At 40.1% G+C, this 10344-nt stretch overlaps 1 pseudogene across 1 annotated transcript; it reads right to left on the reverse strand.

Moving 5' to 3' along the window:
* Nucleotides 1-6211: 6211 nt before the first annotated feature.
* LOC112390460 (cullin-1 pseudogene) lies at nucleotides 6212-8701 on the reverse strand (annotated as a pseudogene). The gene has a single exon (XR_003001277.1). The product of XR_003001277.1 is annotated as a cullin-1 pseudogene (transcript).
* Between the last annotated feature and the right edge of the window lie 1643 nt (nucleotides 8702-10344).

The following is a 10344-nucleotide window of genomic DNA, read 5'->3' on the forward strand; positions in this document are numbered from 1 at the left end:
CAATCTTGCCAAATACAGCCAGTCAGTATTTCCCACTTATTACCTACTAGGAGTATATAATTTTCTGAACAGGTTTGAACAGATTGAATGCAACCTGGCTCACTTCTGTTATTGAATACTATCTGCTTTTGTTAGCAGTACCTTCTAAGGACAGATATTGTACAAAAATAAATTGTCCAAACTCTCTGTTTTGCTTCCTGGGCTACTGCAACAGCTGTAGTTTTCAGCAGGAGTACACATTCAGCACATAAATGACATAAAACTGGAATATTTTATATTTTGTTAAATGTGAGTCACATTTGTTTAAGATTGTATGTCCAGCTAGCTCATATCAAATGGATCAATCAAATATTTACCAAATTCCACCTCGGTTGCCTATTAATCTTTTAGACCTTATTCTAAATGAAATTCTAATTTAGTGGTGAGATAAAAATAATTATTACACATTTTAATAATACAATATTGCAGTCTATGATAATCTTTGTAAACACAAGAGAAACCTTCATGTAGCAAGTGAGACCTGACTTTAATCTTGAAGAACAAAGGGGATCTATATATATAGGCATGCCTCGGAGATACAGTAGATTTGGTTCCAGACCACCACAATAAAGCAAATATTGCAATATAGTGAGTCACACAAATATTTTTTTCCCAATGCATTTAAAAGTTATGTTTACACTATAGTGTAGTCTATTAAGTGTGCAATAGCATTATGTCTATAAAACAATGTACAGACCTTAATTAAAAAATACTTCATTGCTAAAAAGTGTTGATCATTATCTGAGCCTTTAGCCAGTCATAATCTTTTTTAAAATTAATTAATTAATTTTTGGCAGCGTTGGGTCTTCATTGCTGCGCACAGGGTTTCTCTAGTTGCGGCGAGCGGGGGCTACTCTTTGTTGCGGTGCACGGGCTTTTCGTTGCGGTGGCTTCTCTTGTTGCGGAGCATGGTGTGTGGACTTCAGTAGTTGTGACGTGCAGTCTCAGTAGTTGTGGCTCGCGGGCTTAGTTGCTCCGCGGCATGTGGGACCTTCCCAGACCACGGCTTGAACTCATGTGCCCTATATTGGCAGGCGGATTCTTAACCACTGCCCCACCAGGGAAGCCCAATCTTTTTGCAACAATAACATCAAATATCACTAATCACAGATCACCATAACAAATATAATAACAGTGAAAAAGTTTGAAATATTCTAAGAACTACCAAGATGTGACACAGACACACAGAGTGAGCAAGTGCTTTTGGGAAAATGGTGCTTGCTTGATACAGGGTTGCCACAAACCTTCAATTTGGTAACAGGATATTATCTGCAAAAACTGCCCAATAAAGCGAAGCCCAATAAAATTAATTGTGCCTAGTTGCTGAAAGTAGCTGAAAGGGAGTAAATCAGACTTGGGAAAGCTATGCTGTGTTCTTCATATAGAGACAAAATTGCCCTGGTTAATGCATTTGTAATTTAGGCATTGTTTCAGCCTTATTATTTCCTTGTCTAATAAACTGGTCTACCCAGTTGTAATGGAACTTCCTCTTATCCTAGAAGATTTTTCCCTCTGGTCTGTCTCCTTGCATATATACCTTTGGAATGTTTGGTAGTCATTTGATTACCGATGTTGAATGTGGGATACTCTGCAGCCAACACCTTTGGTGCTAAGATGTCAACAGAACAAGGGTCTACCTAGAAACTTCTTGATGATCATTAACAGATATTAAAAGCCACTTTATTCCAAAACTCATAATGTTTTTCCAGAACCTACCTCTGAAATAGGAGCAATGGGAGAACTGATATGCTGCCTTCCCCCTTCTCCATGGAGGGAACAGAGTAATCTTGACATGAAAATTGGATGTCAACCCTGTGCTAAAACCCTCTAGTGGCCTCTCATTTTACTTTCAATAAAATGCAAATTCCATACTTTGGTCTACAAGGTCTGGAAGCTTGGTCCCTGCCTCCTTCGAACTTGTGCCATTTTCTCCCTTCCTCACTATGCTGCAACCACACAGTACCCTCTTATTACCCCGATATACCAATATCCTTTCAACCTCATGCGTTTTGTCCTTGCTGGTCCCACTATCTGGAATCCTCTTCCCGGGCTCCTGAAATGCTGTGTCTTTTATTCAGGCCTCAGCTCACATTGCACAATATCAGAAAATCTGCCCTGATGACTCAGTCTATAGTTGTCTCTTGTTTGTCCAATTCACTGTCAGATCATCCTGGTTTTTTTTTGTTTGTTTTGCGGTATGCGGGCCTCTCACTGTTGTGGCCTCTCCCGTTGCAGAGCACAGGCTCCGGACGCGCAGGCTCAGCGGCCACGGCTCACGGGCCCAGCCACTTCGCGGCATGTGGGATCTTTCCGGACCGGGGCGCGAACCCGCGTCGCCTGCATCGGCAGGCGGACTCTCAACCACTGCGCCACCAGGGAAGCCCAAGATAGCAATATTTATGAAGCGTAACCTGTCAGTTATAAATTGGGCAAATTCCAAACAGGAGGAAAGAGAGGTTAGAAGGTTACTTAAGATGCACAATTATTGTTTCCATACCTGCCAAGAAGCTAATTGCTTTTACTTTGATAAGTCTACATTTTAATATAGGTTTGAGATCCTTTGCCAGAAGAACATAGATTTTTCTCTTAACTGCATAAATTATTGGGATTTTGTTACTTAGAGAAAAAGCAAAATGACAGCTCTTCACAACTATGTAGAGAGAGAATAGCAGATGTGTTGAATTATTTTTTTCTTTTCTTTCCTTCTTTCTCTTTCGCATATTCCATCTCCCATCCTCATTGTCTTTCTCTTTAAAAAGACATTTATTTTAGAGAGTTTTTAATGTGTGTTCAACAAGATGCTAGATGCCGTGGGGATACATGAGAAGAAGAAATCTAGACTCAGTTTAGGAAATTTGGAGGAGGAAGTGATGAGTGTGGGCAGGAGATAGAAGGAGCCACGAATGTGTGACTGACTACAGGTCAGCTTTGACTCACTCACAGGCGCCTTTCACTTTTTAAAGGCAATGATTTCTCTCATCTCTTCCCAGTCTGAATTTATTAGCCCCAGGAAACCACACCTCAGAATAGTTTAGAAGAGAGAGGAGACAGAATTTACCTACTCAGTTTCCTCCCATCTCTCGATTCCCATTAGTCAAGAGGATACAACGCCCTGCTTTACTGGATGTTATTTTCAGCTCCTTGGTGGTCAATAAGGAACAAATCCCACACCCCATTTTTTTCATTGAGGTTTGCAAATGGACGGGGATTGGTTTGTGGGACTTGAGAGGCGTGAAGGTCCGGGACTTCACCTTGACCTTCAGCCAGTTGAGGAAACTTGGCAAGGGCATTGGCAAAGGCAGCAGCAGTGTAGCCCACAAGGAAGGAAAGCATCTCTGTAAATAAAGAGGTGGCCAAGGGAATTTGAGGAAGCACAGAAGATTTTTGTCTAATGATACAGTAGTGAGTGATTAGGACACTGGATATATGAGTCTAGTTTAGGAGAGTGATCTGATCTGGAGATAGGTATCTTGGAGTTATCAGCCTATAGATGCTGTTTAAAGCCGTGAGCCATCTGTGATAATTAAGAAGGTGAATGTAGCGGAAGAAGAGAGTATCAGCAGGGGCTGAGCCTGGGGCTACTCCAACCTTACAGGGTCAGGAAAGAGAGAAAACAACAGTGAAGAGCTAGGAGTGAATAGTGACAAAGAGGAAAAAACAATAGAAAGTGATGTCCTTGAAGGCCAATAAACAAGTTACATTAAGGAAGAGCAACCTTTAAGTGTTTACTTTGACATGCATGAGTAGATCGCTAAAGGAGGTGCCTAGAAACAGAAATACTAAGTTATAGAGCATGCACCTTTCATATTTTAAAAGACAGTCTCAAATTGTCCTGAAAACTGGCTGCCCCAATGTAAACATCAGAACTCTGAGAGTTTATGTTTCCCAAAACTTAAGCGATCTTTAAACCATTTAAAATTTTTTCCTAATTTGATGAGTGAAATATGACACATTTCTGTTCTTTCAAATTGCATTTGTTTAGTGTTTGGATACTTTTTAATATATTTTTAAGCCAATTTTTGGAAAAACTGTCTTTTTCCAGTGTCCCACTTAGTTGTTTGCGCCTTTCTTGTTGACTTGTATTCTTTATGCTACATACTAGTCCTTTATTTTGTAATATGTATTTTATATATTTATAATATTTTATTTATATTTATACATAACTATTTCTTCCAGTTTTTCTCCACCTGTTAATTTTGTTGATGCTGTCTTTCGTCAAATGATTATTAGTACTTTGAGATAGCCAGAACATTTGGCAATCTTTTTTTTGACTAATTTTACCTTGGAAAAATGTTTAATTAAAAGGCTTCCCTACCTCAGTATCATAGACACAGTTTTCTTTATTAAAAAGTCATGTTTCTGTTTTTATTTAGGTCTGTTCTCCATCTGGAATTTGTGTTTGAGGTAAGTAATAACATATATACATTCCATTTAAATATATTTCTGTGGAGAACCAGAGCCAATATTAGTTGGTCACTCCAACTGCTAATTTGTCATACAACCTCCAAATATATCAAATTCCCACTTACGCTTGATCTTCTTCAGAATTTTCTATTCTGTTTGTCTTTACTACCTTGAAACTCCCTGATGCCTTCTGTGTTGAGGGTCCACAAGACCACCCTCATGTTTGATGATTTTTCCAGAAAGACTCAGAGAACTCAGAAAAGCTGTTATATTCATAGTTACAGTTTATCACACTGAAAGGATACAGATTAAACTCAGTCAAGACAAAAGGTAAAAAGGGCAGGGTCAAGGAGAGATTAGGAACAAGCTTCCAGCTGTTCTCCTTCCTAGAGTTCTTGAACAGCATTTAATTTCCCAGCAACATATGTGACAAGTCGTATGAAGTATTGCCAAACAGCGAATCTCACATGAGCCTTGGTGTCAAGGTTTCTATTAAGGGTCAGTCAGGTAGGCATGGCTGACTGCCCAAGTGGCTGACCTTGGTTACTCAGTTTCCAGCAACTCCAGAGGTCAAACTGATACAGTGAGGTCCAAGTTCCCACCATAAGTCACTTTAAAGCATGAACTATATCTGGCATGCCCCCAAGGCTTCATGTATCAAATACACTCTTAACAGACAGGATATTCTAAAGATTTATCACTCAGGAACTAGTTGAGGGCCACTCCTTTCTCTGGAATGTGAAAGTTTTGAACATTCCAAGCCTGCTGATTAACCCTTTACTGCAATTTTCAAACAGATCCTTTTTTTTTTTCATTTTGAATTTTGTCTATATTTTTAAGTTTTCCTTGGTTGGAAGGTTGGTCTGAAGCCATTAGTGAGCAATTGCAGAAGCAGAACTCTTAGCAATTACCCTCAGTAATTTGGAAGTATTGCTCTATTGATGTCATGTATCTAATGAACCTGATAAAATAGCTCATGAAAATTGATTTTTACACTTTATTACACTGTTTTTTCCCCTCTGATGGCTTTTGAAGTTTTGCTTTATCCTTAACATGTGGAAGTTGCTTTGCAATGTGTTCAGGTGTGAAGTTTTATTTGTTTCTTGCTTTTTAAATTTGTTATGATATTGCTTTGCATTAAGTGGACTTTTGTAATATGTAGAATCATATATTTCCATAATTCTGAGGTATTATTTCCCATTATTTCTTCAAATATTGGCTTTCTTTTATTTTCTCTATTACTTTTTTCTGGAATTAAATTGAAAAAAAAATTTGAACTTCTGGATTTATTCTCCATGCTTCTGAACGTCACTTTGATACTTTCTAGAGTCGACTCTTGTTTTTTTTCCTTTAATTTTCTTTATTTTCCCACATTAAAAAATAAAACATACTATACAAATGGTTTTTCATAGCAGATTACACGTGGGTCCGTTCAGAGCTGCTCTCTAGGTGTTGCTGGCCCCCAAGGGCCGCCCAGCCAGCAGCTGTTATTCAGGTGGCCAATGGGTTGATTCGGATGCAGAAGCATGCAGCCCTCAGCATGGAAGGTTCCATCCCCTCTGGTCTTAAATTAGGTTAAATGGCATCGGTGTCCGTATTTACAGACTTGAAGTGTGGCGATCCTGAGCAGTTCTGATCGCCCCGAGCCCTCAGTGGGAACCTGGGGGCCAAGCAGGAGGTGCGGGGGGCGTGGCTGCTGCGGTGAACTCGTCTCCATACTTTCCACGGGACGAGGGGCTGCGCCCGCGGTCAGACCCTTTCAGGAGGGTTACGCCAAGTAACTGTAGGTGTCCTGTTCACCATCCACTCTTTCCAAATATTCTTTCGCGATCAGAATGTCAATGCATTTCTTAATTACTGGGATCCGAGGCTTGAATATTGAGGAGAGCTGAGTCAGTACTTCTCCAAGTAACTGCTGGTGTTTTAGAACCTTCCTCATTTTCATAATTCTCACGAGAGCCGCCTGGACCAAGAGTTTACGATCTGCCTCGATGTTTCGGTGTGTGGTTTCTTGTTCCTGCTTCTGTTCCATTTTCATTGGCACATTGATGTTAACCCTCAATTTCTTGTTTCTATAACCAAGATATAATTTTATTAAGGTATCTTGCTTCAATTCCATCTCATCAACATGTGTATTTTCATCTTCCAAGACCAGTAACTTCAACTTCAATAAGATCTGTAGCACTTGTGCAAAAATGTCAGTTTTGATCTGGGTGCTGTCCATCAGCTGCTGCGCGGCGTAAGCGTCTTCCGTGTTGTACCGGAGCAGGATGGCCATCTGGAATGTAGATGCCTGCAAGGTGTATCTGTTTTTGAAGCAGTTTGTTACTAATTCTCCTTCAGACAGTTGATATAACCACGTCAATTTTCTGCCACTGTGACGGCTGGCGTAAAACGCCGTCAAGCGCTGATAACTCCGTTCCAGCTCCGAAGGCAAAGGCAAATGTACCGGACTGCTGAGAAGGCCATGATCCGGAGCTCAGAACTTGAATACTGAAATCCAAGCCCAGCGGCTCTGAATTTGGCGGGTGCTTTTTGAACTGCTCATTCAAATATTTGCTTGTACCAATGTCTTGAAACATCTGCTGAAGTTTAGAGGTATACTCAAAACCACAAGCTTGCTTTAACTGGAGATCATGCTTGCTTCGGCGTCATCACTCGCACTGTTCTGACGAACAAGCCTTTTTGCCAGCATCTTTGCCTAGAACTTCTGAAACATGTCCTTGTCCTCTATATACTTGAAGGCCGCTATCACTTGGTTGAGCGTGTCTTCTAGTTCTGCTTCTTCTGGGTTCTTGGACCTCTTCTTCAACAAGGAGTCACAGTATCCAGCCAGCAACTCGGAATATTTACTGGACGACTGAGCCATTTTGGTAACTGCATTGTTGTTTATGAAGCGACCGCAAGCCTTGTCCAGCGCAGCCACGAAGCCAGCATTGTTGTTGAATGCCAACATCACCAGGGCGTTGTATTTTTTTATGAACATCCAACACTGTCTGTATATACATTTTGGGGTCATTTAAAGCAGCTTCTCCCCACTTTTCAATTGCCGCAATACACTGATTATGAATGTGTGTCTCCAGGAGTGTTTTCAATTCTCCCAGGCCATCCTGGATTCTAGATACAAGATTATACATGTGACCCAAATCTTCACTTTTGTCGGCATCCAGTAAATTGTGAAATTCCCTGTGGAAGATCTCCAAGTGTTTCTCAATGAGCACCTGCCTGCACTTCCTGGCTAGCTCTTCTTGGGTGTTCTCATGAAGGTACTGGCCTCTCCGTTGTTCCTCCAGCAGACGAGTCTCTGCCTTTTTCATATACTCAGTAATGGTTCTGCTGCAAGAATTTGGTACTCTCTCTGGTATAAAATCTCTCTGTGTCAGCCAAAAACTGAGACTCAAAGGATGCTTTGTACACCTTTAGCCTAGGGCCCATCGCAAAGGCATTGTCTTCGTTCAGCCCCAGTTCCACGTAAGATTGTACAACTCCAGTCATCAGTCTTGTATTGATGGTTTCACCATTTCTTTCCTTTTCAATCAGTTTTAAAACAGCATTTGTTACCTGTTTATTCAATGGCCTGAAAAGACAATGTCTCCTAGTCACCAAGGCAAGAGAATAGATTTCGTAGATTCCTTTTCGTCCTCCATAATATTTGCAGAGAACCCAATATCTATTGAGGTAGACACAAATCCCATTCAGCACTTCACTTGAAAACCGGTAATCTTCCCATTGTTGAGTGTAGAACTTCAGTACACTCTCATCTAGCAAATCTTCTCCGTCCTTAAGAAGATTTGTCAAGTAATTCTTCAAAAATTCTTTAAGCTGTTTGTACAATTCCAAGCCAACTAACTGAACTCCCTCCAGCGTCTCCCCCTTTTTTGATTTAGAAGGAGGGACGCCAGCCTCTTGAGCTTGGTTTGACTGGTGCACACTTGTGCAGTAGTTATAAACATGAGTGTAGAGTTCCATGTATCTGGATTTCACCATACTTTGTCTGGTATACACTTGCTGGATTCCAGCTCTGAGGTCATCCCAGGTCTGGTCAGGGCCAATCTGCTTCAGTCCATGGGGATTCTGGCTCCTGTTGGATGACATTGTGAGTGATATTCTGAAGTCGTCCAACACAGCAATCCTTATTCAAGTTACAGCTAATTCTCCATTAGATGAAAATTTAAAATATCATTCCAGATTTATTTACAGCAGCTCAGAAAGGATGTCCTTTAAATTTAGAGAGTGAAATCTCATTGCAGGCAAACCTGGAAAGGGACCTGCAAGTAAAGCAAACACCAAAGTGATTCCAGCACTGAACTGAGTGAGCAGAAACATCTTGCTCAGAAGCAGGCTCACTGCTTCTATTGTCCTTTGTCTTCATAAGGTAATCCACTGCATTATTTGCATTATATATTTCTGTAACATGTTATGGAAAAACCGAAGCGAACTTTTTGGCCAACCCAAAAAATACACGTGCACCGCATTTCGCGGGTGCCTAAATGGCTCCGGCGACGTCTCTACATGGCCGTTGCTCCTGGCCCCAGTTAAATCCCCGTTCCACCAAGGTCTTGCAGTGTCCCTCAGCCTCCGGGGCTGCCCTGCCTGCAGTTGCATGTAACACGGCTCCCTCCTCCTCCCTGCCCACTCGCCCAACTCTTGTTATTCTTGGTAGGTATAGTCTATAAAGTGTCTGGGAACCTTGAATGAGCAAATACTGAGCAATTGTTCCTGGGGGGAAAGATGCACGTTTCATGTATACGAACTATTTTGTTCTTTAGCTAGTTTCAGTTTGTTATTTAACCTGACTATAATGAGTTTCTTTTTTACTAATTTCAAACAAGTTGCCATTTCTATGATCTCTAACTTCTTTTTCCACAGTACATTTTTATTTTATAGCTATTTACTTTTGTGTCATGGGTGTATTTTATTTATCTCTTTGTAAATAGTAACTATATATATTCCAACTCCTTTTGATATTTTTATATTATCTCTAAGTTATTGGGTATAAATTCTTTGATTCATGAATTTGTTGCCTCCTTTTCCAGCATTTCTCAGATGCCTGATGATTCTTAGTTTTGATTCTACATCCTCAATTATGACCACCTGTTGACACCATGGCCTTTCCTTGCAGTCACGTTCTTGGTGATGTCATTGGTTTAAGTCTAGGAGTAGTGGCAGCCTTTGTTCATTGCTTCACTGATATCAGAATATTTTATCCCATTTCCCCCTCTTAATATAGTTATATATTAATACTTATTTACTTTTTTTAATACTTATTTACTTTTATAAACTTTCTACAGTATCTGTATTAAACATAAACCAGAATGTCAGTTTTGAATAAGAGCCAGAAATTTTGGCGTGCATGTTCAATCCATCTTGAAACTAGAAGTTCCATTGTGTTGTTAGAACTTGATAGAAGATACAGCCATGGGAATAAATCTCCCTGACAGAACCTAGACCATAAAAAAAGTGCAGGCATAATCAAACAGTATCTCAGAATGGAAGGGGTCAAGGGAATAAACGCTCTGGACTCCTTCCTTCCTCTCATATCCTGCCAGTGCCTTTTTGGACCAGATCCAATCATAAACCAGAGAGTAGGTGAGCTCAGGAATGCAATCCATTGAAAATATTAAAGCAGCAGCTAAAGGAAAAGTTAAATGGAGAAAAACCAGTACATCAAACTAGTTTTAAGGACTAGTTGCCCACATCCTGCCTTAATGCATACAATACAGTGTTCAATTGATTATGAATTTATAATTGCGGGCCAACTTATGTTAGCCAAAAGTAATGTGCCTGTTATAGTATAATCTATACCTCCAATTATGCTTTTTTCCTTAGTTAAAATTTTCATGAATTTATCAACATCCATAATTTAGAATATATATTTATATATAAAGATATAAATTTTAC

The sequence above is a fragment of the Neophocaena asiaeorientalis genome, unplaced genomic scaffold, assembly GCF_003031525.2.
Source record: "Neophocaena asiaeorientalis asiaeorientalis breed wild unplaced genomic scaffold, Neophocaena_asiaeorientalis_V1.1 scaffold483, whole genome shotgun sequence".
In the NCBI taxonomy this organism is placed as follows: Eukaryota; Metazoa; Chordata; class Mammalia; order Artiodactyla; family Phocoenidae; genus Neophocaena; species Neophocaena asiaeorientalis.